The following is a 17,200-nucleotide window of genomic DNA, read 5'->3' as shown; positions in this document are numbered from 1 at the left end:
TCCCCCCCCCCAAATGAAACAGGGAGGACTCCTTCGCCCAAGGATCTCCCATATTCTCTCTCAGGTCGCAAAAAAAGGGAAAAAGGGTTCATTTCCTTCGGGGACTGGCAGATTTTGGAGATTTGCAGCTGGTCCCCGCAAATCAAATGGAAACAAACCCTTCTCCCCAGAAGCTCCCCAAAGGGGCGAGTTATTACACACAGAGAGAGACTCCCCCATACACACACTTTCTCTGCCATCAGTGCCCCCTCCCCATTCTGCAACCCACGAGCGAACCATCCTGGCCCCGAGTGAAATGAAATGACATCCCTGCAGGAAACGAGAAAGGGTCTCCAGGACAGAATCAGAGAATAACGTATTTTAAATTCAGCTGATCCTAATATTTGCAAAACAAGATTTTCAATGAAGTTATGGGTGGTTTTTGGGGAGGGGTTGGGTGCTATTTTTTTTAAAATGCAAACAAACAAACAAACACACACACACACACACACACACACGCCCCTACCTGACTCTCTCACTCCCGTGCCTCCTTTTTTTTCAGAGTCTGCAGGAATGCATCGCTTCTCCCAGCAGGGAAAGAGCAGACTTCTCCCTCGCCCTCTCTAGCTTCTCCAAGCAGCGGCGGAGGAGGCGACGGTGCCACCGGCTTCCGAGGCGGAGGGCGATTTTTCAAAGGTGGGGTGTGCGGGGTGGGAGATGGACCCACTCAGAGGGGGCTGAGCCCCACCAGCAGCATCCCCTGCAAAGGAGAGGATGGAGGGGGGAGGAGAAGTGGGGCAGGGTGGGTGGGTGAGTGGGTTTGTAGAAGGGGGGTTCCCTACAGCCAATCCTCGCTCGCAGCTCTGGAAACAAAGGGGGCAGGCAGCCCAGATCAGCCTGGGGGGAAACTGCAGAGAGGCTGGTGTCGAAGGGACCCTTTCGTGGCGCCCCGCTGGTTCTCCATGGGGGGGGGGTGATGGTTGTGGGGTGGGGGTCTCGCCTCTCCCCTCTCGCCTCCTCGACCTGCCTGGGCTCCTCTCTCTCTCTCTCTTCCACCTGCACGCCCAGTTAGAGAGGAATAGCAGCTTCTGGTGGGACTGATGGTAACGCAAGGCAGAACTGGGAAAGGGGGGGGGATGAAGAAAGAGAGTATCAGATGCGCATGCGCTTGGTTTCCTATAAAGACACACAGACATTCTCTCTTTCACACACACGCACGCACACTGTATCACTCTTACACTTACACTTTTTCCAGCTATCAAAGCACCGACGGGTAGCACTCGGACATGCAACTTTTGCAAAACAAATATGAAATAAGTTCGTGGGTGTTTGGAGAGAGGTTTGCAGGAGCTCCTTGCGTACCCAAATCTGGGTGTATTGATTTTTTTTTTTGCTATAAACAGCCTCGATACGATTCTACAGTGGGGAGTTTTTAAAACAACAACATAAGAAACGATGAAAGGCAATTCACTATTTGAAAACAATTGAAAACACTTCCACTCCTATTTTTCTATATAGCATATACCGGTAGGTAACGATTGCATAGGTGAAAAGGGTATTTCAAATACAGATCTTGACTTGCATGTCCTGCTGAAAAAGGGAGAGAGGAAGGAATAGACACCCGAAAAGACAATGGGGTTACAGCCAGTGCAGGGGTGCAACTTGAATAAAATGGGGGGGGCAGGTAAGCCCTGCCCTGCATAATAGATCACATGACTCAGTGCGCACACACCATGTGAATGGCAATGCCCATTCACTTTGCAGGACCCCTCAACTATTTTATTCAGGGGCACAGGGACCTCAGCCCCAAGGAGTTGGCTCTGATGACCCAGTGTTAGCCCAGCTCAGGGTGGACCCACTGAGATCCCTGCATTGCAGGGGGTTGGGCTAGATGACCACTGGGGTCCCTTCCAACTCTACAATTCTATGGTTCTTTGAAAACAAGGAAAATTGACTCACTTGGGGCCATTAATTTCAATGGGCCCGCTCTGCCTTTGTTGGTTACAACTTACAGTTTTAACTAGGAGGGAGGGCAGCAGTTAGTTTCTGTGGGTAGTTCTCATTAAGGAGGTGCAAGGTCCAGGTCAGGGGTCAGCAACCTTTTTCAGCCGTGGGCTGGTCCACCGTCCCTCAGACCTTGTGGGGGGCCAGACTATATTGGGGGAGGGGTGAACGAACCCTGTGCCCCACAAAGTGGAATTTGCTGCCAAGGAGTGTGGTGGAGTCTCCTTCTTTGGAGGTCTTTAAGCAGAGGCTTGACAACCATATGTCAGGAGTGCTCTGATGGTGTTTCCTGCTTGGCAGGGGGTTGGACTCGATGGCCCTTGTGGTCTCTTCCAACTCTATGATTCTATGATTCTATGAAATAATCCAGATATGCATTTTAAATAAAAGGACACATTCTACTCATGTAAAAACATGTCCGCGGGCCGGATTGAGAAGGCGGGCCTTAGGTTGCCTACCCCTGGTCTAGGTGAACGCTCCCCAATGGATCGAGCTCTCTCAGTGAAGAGAGGGTTGGGGGCAAAAAGACCAGAATAGCCCCTCTGCCTTCCCGGGAACTGATGGGGTGGAATGACGGGACGGCCCTCTGTCATGGATCCTTTCATTGAGATTCCTGCTTTGCAGAGGCTGCACTAGATGACCCTCTGTTTAGTATACTATAGGATCTTATAATTCTACTTCTACTCAGAGTAGGCCCATTGGAATCAATTAAGCCAAAAGTCTGTGGATATCAGTGGGCCTGTTCTAAGTGGTAATTAGATAGCTGCAACACTTAAGGGCAAGTAACACTGTTACGCAAACCCTTAGATTGAGATCAGTCGAGTTTCCTGCATTGTAGGGGTTTGGACTAGATGACCCTCAGGGTCCCTTCCAACTCTAGAACTCTGTGATTCTATTACTTGCCTCATATGTGCCTGTTTGGCTATGTGCATCTGCACGCCTTGCACTTTTACAAAATGGCACATAATATTTGTTCTGCTTTGGTGAGGAGCAGACATTTTAGCACGGCGTGCCCATCCTTTGGAACTCCCTGCTTCTTGATATCCAGAAAGAGTCTTTGCTTCTTTATAGCTTTAGACCCCTGCTGAAATCTTTTCTGGGTCTATAAATTAGCTACCTACATTTGTTTTAAATATTTAAATATTCTTCTGTAATGGCAATTAAAATTAAAAGGGGTGATTTTGCCAGTTCAGAAGAAAAATCTGAGAGGACATCTTGAGGAATCAGTTCACGGGGGGCGAGCAGGTGGGCGGGAAGGCAAATGCCCTGAGAAGCCGCAAGAGGAGGGGGTTGTTGGGTGACAGGATATAGGTTATGCTGAGGAGGCACCCTCTTCCTTCCCCTGCCAACCGACCTCAGCCACCAGCTTGCACAGAAAGAGCACTTTTTCTCTCGCCCGACAAAGCTGGGTGTGGAATAATGGAGAAAGGGGAGCCTTTTCCTCGCCTTTGGCAGCGTCCTCGTGAAAGAAGAAGTCCCCTATTCATTTCCATAGGATGTGCGGGGCACCCTCTCTCAAATCCTATAGAGTGGAGGTCTCTCATTTCCTATCTGACTGTATAGGCCTCCTTTGCATAGCGAAAGCCACTGACTCTGTTTCCTGCCATTTATGAATTGACAGACGGGGCAGGGGATCATTGTTCTGTTGTGACATATATATACAGGGGTCTCTGTCTCTAGCTAAGCCGGTGCAGCTGTGTGGTGTATATCTGTGTGTTAAGCTGGCGGGGGGAGCCTGCTAAGAGACCCCCCCACCCTCTACTGAATAGAGAAAAGGAGAAAAAAAAAATCATGGCAAGTTTCAGAGGCTTCTTCCCTTGCAAGGAAGAAGCTTTTGCAGCATTTAGCTCTCATCCCTACCTGGGGATCGGACATAGAATCCTAGAATTATAGAGTTGGAAGGGACCCCTGAGGGTCATCCAGCCCAACCCCCTGCAATGCCGGAATCTCAAGTAAATCATCCATGACAGATGGCCACCCAACCTCTGCTTTAAAACCTCCAAGGAAGGAGAGGAAGACGGTTCCCCCGTTGAACAGCTCTTACTGTCAGAAAGTTCTTCCTGATGTGGAGTCAGAATCTCCTTTCCTGTAACTTGAATCCATTGGTTTGGGTCCTGCCCTCCGAAGCAGCAGAAAACAAGCTTGCTCCATCCTTCATGTGACAGACCTTAAGATAGTGATGTATGGAAGTGAGAGCTGGACCATCAAGAAGGCTGATTGCCAAAGAATGGATGCTTTTGAATTCTGGTGCTGGAGGAGACTCTTGAGAGTCCCATGGACTGCAAGAAGATCAAACACATCCATTCTTAAGGAAATCAGCCCGGAGTGCTCACTGGAAGGACAGATCCTGAAGCTGAGGCTCCAAGACTTTGGCCACCTCATGAGAAGAGAAGACTCCCTGGAAAAGACCCTGATGTGGGAAAGATGGAGGGTGCAAGGAGAAGGGGACGACAGAGGACGAGATGGTGGGACAGTGTTTTCGAAGCTACCAGCATGAGTTTGACCAAACTGCGGGAGGCAGTGGAAGACAGGAGTGCCTGGCGTGCTCTGGTCCAGGGGGTCATGAAGAGTCAGACACGACTAAACGACTAAACAACAACAAAATTGAGTTGATCAAGTCTAATTCCAGATTTGCTTGTAACCAGAGTTGTCTTGAAAATGATGGTTTCGCTGTACAGTGGTACCTTGGGTTACATACGCTTCAGGTTACAGACTCTGCTAACCCAGAAATAGTTCCTCGGGTTAAGAACTTTGCTTCAGAATGAGAACAGAAATTGTGTGGTGGCAGCACGGCAGCAGCGGGAGGCCCCATTAGCTAAAGTGGTGCTTCAGGTTAAGAACAGTTTCATGTTAAGAACGGACCTCCGGAACAAATTAAGTACTTAACCCGAGGTACCACTGTATATGTGGTAAATCTTATTAAAATTGTTTGGATGTTCTAATACTTGTCAAAATATCAAATTATGCATCCTTTTCTCCATTATAGCACCCAGTGTGAGATTTTGGGTTGTTTTCCGTTGGGTAGCAATTACTATGTGAGGTGCCAAAATCATGTATAAGACCCAATTCTTCTCACAATATATCTACGTTGGTATCATCAGGAACATTCAGTTAACTTTAATTTTGGACAACAAACTTGCCCTAAATGGAGGGCTTGTGATAAGCTTGGTACAACAATTAGGTGATATGGAATAAAACATTTTTGACATTTTGCAAAGGACCAAACCCTTCTTCCTAATGCTCTGATCAAGTGGTGGGAGCATCTTTGGAAAATAATTCTCTTTCCTGTTACCAGGGATCAAATATTAGTCGTATCCATGCTGGGTTAGTGATGGCAATTTTTTTATTTTAGGCTGCAAGAAAGAGGAAAATTGCCATCAAACTAGGTCACATTTCTTTTTGTAAAAAAGAAAGATGTATGATTCAGTCTATAAAGACGATGGAAGACAGAAAACCTGCAGGAATCGGGGGGGAAGGGGGGCAGAAGGAGCAAAGAACCAGGTCGCATGTGTCTTTTCATTCCCTTCTGGTGGAAAGTTTCCAAAAGAGTTATTTTGGAAGGTACAATTTCACATCTGAAGGGAATCCCTGCAGCGCTCTGTCCTGCACAGGTGGGCCGGGTGTGAAACTGCGATGGATGGTCTGTGGCACAGCGCTGCAGTAAAGGCTTTGGATGGCAAAATTCATAGAATCGTAGAGTTGCAAGGGAACCTGGGGGTCATCTAGTCCGTCCCTCTGCAATGCAGGAATATGCAGCCGTCTCCAGGGATTGAACCTGCAACCTTGGCATTATCAGCACCAGGCTCTAACTGACTGAGCTATTCAATTTCATCCATTAAAAGCAGTGATGACTTCTCCATTAGAGTGAATGGGGTGGGTGCTGGGTGCCCCATGAGCCAATGATAGGCAGAGCTAATCAAGGCCTACTTTGCCCCCGTCTTCCTCTTCCCTGCAAGAGTCGTATTTTGTATTCTCATTTTCTATTTTTTCTGTTGTGAATCACCATTGGATCTTCGGATGAAGGGCTATGTACAAATTTATTTGTTTATTATTATTTATTATTATTATTAACAACAACAACAACAACATCCATGCCACACATTTAAAGCACATTTCATAGAATCACAGCATTGTAGAGCTGGAAGGGACCATGAGGGTCATCTAGTCCAACCCCCTGCGATGCAGGAATCTTTTGCCTGACATGGGGTTCAAACCTACAACCCGGTGGGTTCTTTTGCCCAGGAATCTTTTGCCTGCCCTGTGGGCTCGAACCCACAAACCTGAGATCAAGAGTCTCATGCTCTACCAATTGAGATATCCCACCAACCTGAGTTTTCTCCTCAAGGAATCCTGGGAACTGTGTTGCGAATGGTGGCATGGCAGGTGAAGAGTCGGACTAGGACTTGGGAGGCCTCTGGGTTCAAATTCCACACTTCTCCGTGAAGCTCACGGGTTGACCTTGGAAGGCAGTTGCTGCCGCCTTATTCTAACCAACCTTACAGGGCTGCTGTGTGGATTAAACAAACAGGAAGAAAGAACCAGGTACACCACATTGAGCTCCTTGGGGGGGGGGCGGCTCAGAAATGCAATAAATAGAATAACAGATGACCCAGCAAGGTGCTACAATTCCCAGCACCCTTGGCAAACTATAGTTCCCGGGCTTTAAATGTGTGTTGTGCATGTGACCAGGGCACCACTGAGATGGAAGAGGAGGAAGCTGGCAGTAAGAGCCATTCAGTAGTGGAATGGACCCCCTTCCTTGGAGGTTTTGCAGCAGAGCTTGGACGGCCATCCAGTGGCGTAGCGTGGGTTGTCAGCACCCGGGGCAAGGCAAGTAATTTGCACCCCCTAACCTGTGGATTTGCGCCCCCTAACCCTAACCCCCAGATGTTGTGCCCGGTGCAGCCGGGCCCCCCTGCACCCCCCACACTACGCCACTGCGGCCATCTGTCCTGGATGCTTGAGCTGAGATTCCTGCATTGGACAGGATGACCCTTGGGGTCCCTTCCAGCTCTCCTCATCTGCCCCGCAGAGGACCTTCAGGTCCATGAATAACCATAGTTTAGAGGTCCCGGGCCCCAAGGAAGTCAGACTATCCTCCACCAGGGCCAGGGCCTTCTCAGTGATGGCTCCAACCTGGTGGAAGAGCTATTCCGCCTGGCTTTCAATTTCAACTTATCCTGATCTTTTATTCTCCTTCCTTCCCTCCCCTTCCCCTTTTTATGAAGATGACCCACTCTGGGATCCCACAGCTAATTCTCCCCTGGTCTCCTCACTGGCCCAAATAGGACTACGTAATTTAGCCAGCTAGCCCTGGTGATCATCTAATGTTTATTGGATGGATTTCCCCCCTAAATTGATTTTTGAATTCTGAACTTATTGTTATTCACATTTTGTGCTGTATTTTATGCCGTTTTTTGTTGCATCAATTAAGTGTTTTAAATTTGTTGTTAGCCGCCCTGAGCCCGGTTTTCTGAACTGGGAAGGGCGGGGTATAAATAAAAATTTATTATTATTATTATTATTATTATTATTATTACCAGCCTCCACTGCTCAGAGAACGATCTCTGAGCAGCAAGAGACTCCAGGGGTTCCGAGCATTTGCCCAGAGTTTGATTCCTTGGAATGAAGGTCAGCGGAGACTGTGCTGTCTTAGGATATAGAATCATAGAATTGTAGAGTTGGAAGGGTTCCTGAGGATCATCTAGTCCAACCCCCTGCGATGCAGGAATAGGCAGCTGTCCTGTATGGGGATTGAACCTGCAACCTCGGCAGCTGAACACATACACACAACCTGAGAATAAGACGGGGAGTCTTGCCACATTAGCACCCTAACAGATCTTGCTTCTCCATTAGTCACAGCTTTGGGTCCAGCACAGAGCAAACATGTCCTCTGTGTCTCCGGCTTCCAACTCAGCTCTCACCCACCACAACTCTGGTTCTTGTTTTTCTACCTAGCAGCTAGGTGAGGGAGCTAGAGGAAATGCCCACCCATTAGTCCAGAGGGCACCCTCACAACTCGTGCAATCATAGCTCATTTTGGGGCGGGGGCATTCTGGTGAGAACTCACAAGTGGCCAGCCAAGATCATTGTCTTTCAAAGAAACCCGTCCGGCCTTTTTCAGAGTATTTAAAGAAATATTATGATGCAATGAATTTGAAAGCAGGATTTGAACTATGAGCAACAAAAAGAACATTACAGTTAGGATATAAAAAAACTGTAGATCTGGCTCAGCAAAGGGATAGAATTAAAAAAACACTGTGGAAAATGGGAAGCTGAGAAAACAAAAAACCCCAAATTATTATGTATTGGAATTTTATGTGAAATTTATGGAAATTTTATGAAATCTATATTTAAAAAAAACAAATAAACCTGTCTGGCTATTTCAGCAGCAGAATCTTCTATTAGATTCTAAACCCCGCTAGGTATAGGACCCTGAGAATTGTAAGGGACTCGGGGCATCATCCAGACTGACCCCCCCCCCAACACACAGCACTATTCTTATATGGGAGCTTGATGCATTTATCAGTCTTTCTGCCTATCACGCCCAAGCCCCATGCGAATATATGCAGCACCATTGCATTTTGCAAGGGGGGGTATGTTCTAGGGATGGCCCTACATGCAAAACCCTGTGTACTCCAACTGCTCTCTCGCAAGTAGTCCTACCTTCAGGAGCTGAGTGGGGCTTGCCCAGCAAGTAAGGCAAGAAAAGCTGGCGCAAAAAAAATGAGCTTTTAAGCTCTCCACTTTGCATGCAATTAATTTGCACGGTTTTAAGCAGCTGGCTTTTGACCTTGAAATCGTGCAAATTAATTTGGTGCAAGATGCAGTTGTACTGCACATGCACACACCCTATTGGCAACGGTGTCCCCTTCTCACAAAAAAATCTGCTGGTGCCTGCTCCCTGAGTCAGGAAGGAACAGCAGCCTGGAATCTGTGTGCATCACTCCTCTTTGTTCTTTCCCTTTCCATTTCTCATCTCCCCCTCCTTTCTCTCTCTCTCTCTCTCTTGATTTTTCTAAGCTGTGGAAGAGAAGCCAGAGGCTACGATATAGCAGATCTGATCTCCCAGATGTGCGAGGCAGTAAAATGCATTCGTTTGGGGGGCCGGGGGAGGAGGGAGAATAGTTTTAATATACCAAAACAAAACACAACCCTTCCTAACGCACGCAAGAAAATAACAATAGATCACGCTCCTGTCACATTTATCTGGAAGCAGAAGGCGTTCCAGCAAATTGGCAGCTCTGTGGGATGTGTAGGAAGACAAGAAGATGCCTTATGCTGAGTCTGACCCCACAGGGGGCCTCAGTATCGCCTACACAGGCTGGCAGCAGCTCCCCAGGGTTCCTTCTACCTGGAGATGCCAGCAGGGATTGAACCTGGGACCAAAGCACCTCTGCTGAACTACTGCACTTCCACCAAAGAAGTGATAAGATACTAGTCCCCATTGTTCTGGTTTAGATTGAGATATAGGAAGCCAGTTTATACCAAGTCACACAGTCAGGCCTTCATGCTACGGAAATTCAGATTCAGTGCTACCTCGGGTTAAGAACTTAATTCGTTCTGGAGGTCTGTTCTTAACCTGAAACTGTTCTCAACCTGAAGCACCACTTTAGCCAATGGGGCCTCCCACTGCCGCTGCACCGCCGGAGCAAGATTTCTGTTCTCATCCTGAAGCGAAGTTCTTAACACAAGGTACTATTTCTGGGTTAGTGGAGTCTGTAACCTGAAGCGTCTTAAACTTTGGTTGTGGTTGCCACAATGGAATGTCACCAAGCACTTTTTCTTTTCTTTTGCAGTGGGGTTTACAGTACATTAAAACACCAAATAAAACAATCCAGAATAAAACAAATTCAAGCTTCCAGGAAAATATTTCAGGTCCTTCTCTAAGTGACATTTTGCTTTCCTCATATTTATTTGCCTACTCAGTTTATAGAGCTGTCCCATAGCAGAAGGACTCTAGGGAGCCAGTGGTGCGCAGTGGTGAGAGGGTCGGACTAACACCTGGAGATCAGGGTTCAAGTCCCCACTCAGCCCTGAAGGACGCTGGGGGGGGGGGGCCTTGGGGGCTGGTTGCCATCTCTGAACCTAGTCTACCTCTCAGGGTTGTGGGGAGGGTGAAATAGGGAGAAGGAGAACCATGGACACCACCAGGAGCTCCTTGGAAGGTAAAGGTGGTATATAAATGTTTTAAAAAGAAAAAAGAAAGTACCACCATGATGCCACATGAAACAGACAGGGCCTTCCTCCAAAGAATTCTGGGAGCTGTAGTTTATGAAGGGAGCTGAGAGGGATCAGGAGACACCCCCCCCCCTCAATTCCCCATTCCCCAATATATTGTTTCCAAGTCACCTTCCAAGGTAGCCCCATATGGCAGTAGTCCACGTGGGAGACAACCAGAGCATGGACCACTCTGGCAAGACAGTCTACGGGCTGGTAGGGTTTCAGATGAAGCTAGTAGACAGCTGCCCTGGACACAGAATTGGCCTGTGCCTCCATGGACAGTGGTGAGTCCAAAATGACCCCCAGGCTGTGCACCTGGTCCTTCAGGGGGACAGTTACCCCATTCAGGACCAGGGAGTCCCTCACATCCGCCTGCCCCCTGTTCCCTAGAAACAGAACTTCTGTCTTGTCAGGATTCAACCTCAATCTGTTAGCCACCCTCCATCCTCCAAACTCCTCTGGACACTCACACAGGACATTCACAGACCTTCCAAAGTGTCCCTGTTTTCCAGGGAAAGTCCCAGATTTACAGAAGCCATTCCGGTTTCTGATTGGATCCCAGAATCTCCTGCTTTTCCTTAAAGGTAAAGGTAAAGGGACCCCTGACCATTAGGTCCAGTCGTGGCCGACTCTGGGGTTGCGGCGCTCATCTCGCTTTACTGGCCGAGGGAGCCAGCATGACTAAGCCGCTTCTGGCAAACCAGAGCAGCACACGGAAACGCTGTTTACCTTCCCGCTGGAGTGGTACCTATTTATCTACTTGCACTTTGACGTGCTTTCGAACTGCTAGGTTGGCAGGAGCAGGGACCGAGCAACGGGAGCTCACCCCGTCGCGGGGATTCGAACTGCCAACCTTCTGATTGGCAAGTCCTAGGCTCTGTGGTTTAACCCACAGCGCCACCCGTGTCCCTCTGCTTTTCCTTAGGATGTCCCTATTTTCATCAGAGAAATGTTGGAGGGTATGCATTCACTGCCTTCGCTGGTTCCAATTTAAAGAAGAAGTAGAAGCCATGGATGTCATCAGTCTTCCTGAAGAGGTAGGGGTGTGTGTGTGTGTGTGTGTGTGTGTGTGTGTGTACACACTCTTCCTCCTCCTGAAAGAAGATTTGCCCTTTGGAGCACCTCCTCTTCAACATGTTGGGGAGAGCAAGACGAAGAGAGGAATGACTTCACACTGCCAGGGGTGTTCCTGACACACGTACAGCCTCCCCGGTTCCGATCTCCTGTCCAGGTGGGCCTCCTTCCCCACTAGAAGCAGCAGAGAGAAAATGGGGCTGGGGGGAGCAGGAAAGAGTCGTCTGCATTGTAAGCCCCTCTGCCCAAGACCCCAGCTGCAAAGGAGATCATTAAGGGATGAATGTGATCCCTTCTTCAGCAACCGGGTTCATTAGCAACCGGGACTTGAGAGGAATAGTAATTAATTGTGGGGGGTGGGCACTGGGTGTGTGTAAGGAGGCCAGGGGGAAGTCTGCCATCACACAATTGGCTGCCTGTTTTGCACTGGGGAAAGGGTCGTATCCTGTCATCTGCACAGTCCCTGGCTCGAAGGCGGCTCGACCATAACCACTAGGCAATGGTGACTTTATGGAGGCGATGGGCTGTTGGGTGGTCAATCCACCGCTCACATTGATTCGCTTGCCTGTTTCCCCCCACCCTCAAAAGATGAATGACAGAAATTCGGAGAGGTGGCTGGCTCCACCTAAGAGATTCTCCAAATATTCAGCCCCATAGAGCTGCTTTCCACTACGCAAAGCCATAAAATGAGCTGCCTTAGTGAGAAGGTTGATGGTAGTAGCATATAACGCATTCGGCTTGGTGTGGGCCTATCAAAAATTCAAATGCAGCAGATAGCGTGTGATATTGCATGTGAAAATAGGTTAAGACTAGGTGTCAGCTTGAATAAAATATGGGAGGGAGGCAGGTAAGCCTCACACCACATAATCGATCCCATGACATGGCACACACACAACAGTTGAGGGGGCCCGGCCTCAAGTGGCAGCGAGTTCCGCAATTTAACTCTGCGTTGCGCGAAAAAAGGCCTTTTAGCTGCCCTGAATCTTTCCTGGATGTCAACGGATTCTGGTGTTGTGAGAGAGGGAGGGAGACTTTTCTTCCTCGCCCACCTTCCCCATGCCATGTGCAAACTTCTATCCTTTGGCTTGCCCTTTCTGAACTCTTTCCAACTCCACCAGCGGCATAGAGGGGGTTACCGGCTCCCTGGTGGACTGGCCAGCGTCTGATCAAGGCCGGCTCTCCTTGCAAAATAGCCCCAACCTGGGAGCAGAAATGAGGCAGAGAATCTCCAAGCCGGGGGGCTGCCGTTTCGCCTCGCCCTCCGGTCCTTGCAGAGAGGCACTCTGGGCAACGCATGTGGATCCAGCAGTGCTTTCCTGCCCCCTCGCCCCCCCTCCTCAGTGAGGGGTGGGGGCACCCTCCCTCCCTCTCAGCTGGCCCAGGAGAGGGGCACATGCGGGCGGCGCCATCCCAGCCCCACAGCCCTGGCCCAGGCATGGCTCCAGCCTCAGTGAGGGAGCCTGTCGTGGGGGCGCCTGGATGCCCCCCTCGGAAATCCGCCACCCCAAACCATGTCACTGAACTCTACAATATCTTTTCTGCGGTGTGGAGACCAGTTCAGTAGCCTCCTCTTCTTGCTTCGAACCCTCGCTGGGTGCAGGAGCACAAGTCTGGCAGGGACACCAGGAAATCATCCAGACTGACCCCTACAAACGGAGAGCAATATTCATTTCCCACACAGCACACCAAGAAGCCCATTCCTCAGCACACAAATGCAAAGATTAGTTTTGCCAGGGTGCCGGTCTTAAAGGAACCCCGGGCGCTCTTATTTCTCGGCCCCAAAAAGGCCATTCCATCGGTACGGCGCCGTCTCTTCTAGACAGAGCTGCCGGGAAATCCAATCCCGTGAATTAAATTGACATTTTCAGATAATTCCCCACCGCCGGATTATTCCAACCAAATGTCAACTGAATCATAAACGCCTCAGATCCCTGGTGTGGAAAGTTCACTCCCCAAACGTTGCTCTGATCTCCCAACACTTTTGCCAGCAGACCTGGGGGAGGGGGGGCACTGGTGGGACATCAAAGAATCATGGAGCTAGAAGGGACCCCCAGGGTCATCTAGTCCCACCCTCTGCAAAGCAGGAATCTCCGCTGAAGCATCCGTGGCTTTCGTTGAGACGAAGTGTCACCAGGGTTAACTTGCGTCGTGCAAAAAGCCTGATCTCCAAGGTGGGCGTCTCAGAGCTGACATTTTGTCGGTGGCAAAGCACTGGGGAAACTCCGAGGGACCGCGTTAAAACCCTCCCCATAAAACGGAAGCAGAGGGGGAAAGGGACAGCTCTCTCCTGGAGGACAATGGGGGCAGATTGGGAGGTCACCGTCCAATAACATTGCCCTGGGAAAAGGGAACGTCTTTTATTCGAAATTTAGGGCATTTTGCCTCATTCTTTAAAAAAGCAATTTTCTTAAAGGTTTTCAACATATTATACAATATAAACCAAACAGAGCTAAGACCTAAAGAAAGCAGAAAAAGAAAAGAAAACAGACACACACACACATTTTATATTCTATCAAGCTTCTATCTTAATCTTCAGAGATCCACGTCTTTCTAGTTCCCACCTGGGACAGCGCCCATCTGGATCCCTGCATGGCAGGGGGTTGGTCTAGACGACCCTCGGGGTCCCTTCCTATGAGTCTATGAAATATGCACCCTGATCCCGCAGCAGCCCCCACCACGGGCGTAGCCGGGTTTATGTCGGGGGTGTGACAGGCTTTATGTCCTGGGGGCCAGACCCGCAGTTAGGTGTTATTATTTTTTAATTTACGCCCATGCCGCCCACCCTGTTCTTTCGGCGCATCCCCTCTCCCTCTCTGGACCTGCTTGGACTTGCAGAAACCCCCCCCCCCCAACACACGCCCGAAGCTCTCCCGAACTCATCTCCTGGGGGCCATTCGTCTTCATGAGTTATTGTCTTTTCCCTCTCTCGAGGAATGTCATGGCACCCACCAGCCCTTGCGCAGTTTATAGATGGGGATGTAATGGGTGCCCCTTGGCCCCCCTCCACACGCCCCCCTCTCCTGGCTGGACGGGAGGAAGGCGGCAAAGAAGGAGGGGAACTGGCAAGGAGCGGGTCCGACGCGTTGCCAGGCAGAGAGGCGGCGGCGGAGACCAGAATGCGGAGTCGCGTCTCTCGCCTCGCCTTTCTCTGGCTTGGGCACCGCGCAGCCGGAGCCAGGTTTGGGGGAACTGGGGGCTCATCCGCGCCCCCTCAAAACCCACCCCGTTGAGGACGGAGGCCTTTTGTGGACTCTTTAAACAAAGATTACAGCCGAGTGAAATCGCGGGCAGGATTCGAGACAAGAGCGGCGGAAGAAAAACGATAAAATAATTGTATTGGGGGGGATTGGAGATACAATGCAGTAGGAAAGGTTTGAGTAAAAACACTGTGGAGGTGAGAACTAATGGAGCAAAGTGTTTGATTTGAAGGGTATTGTGATATGTCTGCTCCATCTTTTTTTTATTTTATGAACCATATGATGTTTCTACTGATCGGGTGATGTGCCGATTTCTGGTTCCTCACCTCAAAAAGGCGCATAGTACAGCTGGAAATGGTTCAGACCAGGGACATGGCATGGAGAAAGTGGACACAGAAGACATTTCCTCTCTCTCTCAAAGAACAGTCGGGAGGGACCCTGAGGATCATCTAGTCCAGCCCCCTGCAATCTTCTTCTTCACTGGGGAGAGCCACGCAGCCTCTCCAGATTTCCCAACGCTCATTCTCCCAGCATTGCGTTGTAAATGGGCCTTTCTCTGCTTCATGGGGAAAAGGGAAGGATGGAGCTCACCATTGCCACTCACTTTTTCATCTTTCTCTCCATCTAAAGCCCAGACATGCTGGGAGCCTCAATTGCACCTCCCTGGAGGCTTCACCTGGGGAGGAAACCCTGGCTAGCCCCCCCCCCCTTGCTGTGACTCTGCCCTGCAAGAAGCGAAGTTACAGGAAACCAGGCACAGGGCCTTCTCCGTAGTGGCACCCGCCCTGTGGACAGCCCTCCCATCAGATGTCAAGGAGATGAAGAACTATCTGACTCTTAGAAGACATCTGAAGGCAGCCCTGTATGGGGGAGCTTTTAATGTCTGGTATTATATGATGTTTTTATATGATGATGATGATGATGATTTATTATTTATACCCCACCCATCTGGCTGAGTTTCCCCAGCCACTCTGGGCAGCTCCCTATCAAGTGTTAAAAACAGTACAGCGTTAAATATTAAAAACTTCCCTGAACAGGGCTGCCTTCAGATGTCTTTTAATGATAGGAAAGCTGCTTATTTCCTTCACATCTGAAGGGAGGGTGTTCCACAGGGTGGGCACCACCACTGAGAAGCCCCTCTGTCTGGTTCTGTGTAACCTCACTTCTCGCAATGAGGGAACCGCCAGAAGGCCCCCAGTGCTGCACCTCAGTGTCCGGGTAGAACGATGGGGGTGGAGACGCTCCTTCAGGTATACTGGACCGAGGCCGTTTAGGGCTTTAAAGGTCAGCACCAACACTTTGAATTGTGCTTGAAAACATACTGGGAGTCAATGCAGATCTCTCAGAACCGGTGTTATGTGGTCCCGGCAGCCACTCCCAGTTACCAGTCTAGCTGCCACATTTTGGATTAATGATGATGATGATGATGTAGGATGGTTCTTGAAAGCCACAGGAGGGGAGAGGTACTTTGAGAATAAAATGTTGGCCTAGATGGGCCCCATTTGGGGCTCTGCTTCTCCCCCCCCTTGCTCCCACCTGTCTTCTTTGATTCCCAAATGCTGCCTGCCTGGTTTGGAGTCTTGGAGTGCACTCCTGGGATTTGCCCGGGATGTTCAACGGTGGCCTGCGTTCCCAGCACACTGCTAAGTCATCCCTGTAAATCTTTACAAGACGGGATCCTTGTTTCTGCGTTATTGTCCATATCAAGCGATCTCCGCACCAGAGGCAGAGATGACAGATTTATGTCCCAAGAGAGGGGAGGGAGGGGTGCAGAACTCGGAAGATGCTTTTCCCCATCATAAAATATGAGAGGGAGCCACTGAGGAGTTGGAGAGGGACAGCAGCAGCTTGGACTCGGGAAATGGATAACGGCCCAGTGATGGGATTTTATATCCCAAATTGCACTGTAACTCAAAATACTGATAAATGCTCCTTACAGAGAAGCATGAATGCTTTGATGGACAATCTGTGGGGGAGCTTTCTCCCTCCCATGTTGTGGGCAGTAAATGCCTCTGCATACCAGCTGCAGGGAACCGCAAAGTAGAATCAAAGAACTTTTGACTTGGGAGGGGTCCCAAGGGTCATCTAGTCCAATGCAGGGATCCCAGTGAAAGAATCCCAGGCAGACAGTCATCCAATCTTCCGGGGGGGGGGGGGGGACAAAGGGCTTGTTAAAACCTCTTTTCCCAGGAGCAAAATGAGTTTTAACTTACATTTCTTGCACAAATGACTCTTTCACCCCTTATCTCCCAGCGTCAACAGGACGCAAAGGAGCCTGAGTTCACCTGAACCCGAGTTGCTAGCTCCCATGCCCCCAAGAGGAAGCTGAGATGGGTGGGGAAGGTTTTCACCTCAAAGGCCGCACAGAGTCTTCTGGGGGCCGCATGCCTGAGGCAAAGTGGATGGAGCAACAAGTGTAAAATTTACCTTTCTATAGTAGGTTAGTCTCCAGACAGACACGCCTCTCTATCCTCCATCTAAGCATCTTCAGAGTTCAAGAAGCTAGGAAGGACCAGTGAGGGGAGAATTGAGAGGGCCACTTCATGAGGCTTAGAGGGCTGCCTCAGGCTCCAGGCCTAATGCTCCACATTCCTGACTTAGGGATACAGCCATCCACAGTTGAGGCAGCCAGACTGAAAGCTTGGATGATGCCTTCCTAGAGCTGATTGCCAAACATTCAAAAAGGAGAGATATAATACAGTTGTTATGGGAGACTTCAATTT

The 17,200-nt window shown here is 49.6% G+C and overlaps 1 protein-coding gene across 2 annotated transcripts in view; it reads right to left on the bottom strand.

Annotated features, from left to right (window-relative positions):
* The window catches only part of NCAN (neurocan), a 250,113-nt gene that overhangs the window by 59,895 nt on the left and 173,018 nt on the right, over positions 1-17,200 (bottom strand). The window contains exon 1 of one of the 2 annotated variants that reach the window (XM_079960439.1): positions 506-1,099. The exons of the other annotated variant lie outside the window; for it this stretch is intronic. The gene's annotated coding sequence lies outside the window, so the exon portion shown is untranslated. Of the gene's footprint in view, positions 1-505; positions 1,100-17,200 lie in introns of those variants that run through there. 2 annotated transcript variants of the gene reach the window in all.

The sequence above is a fragment of the Podarcis cretensis genome (assembly GCF_951804945.1).
Source record: "Podarcis cretensis genome assembly, chromosome: 18".
Lineage (NCBI taxonomy): Eukaryota > Metazoa > Chordata > Lepidosauria > Squamata > Lacertidae > Podarcis > Podarcis cretensis.
This window is presented reverse-complemented; position numbering and strand designations above follow the sequence as displayed.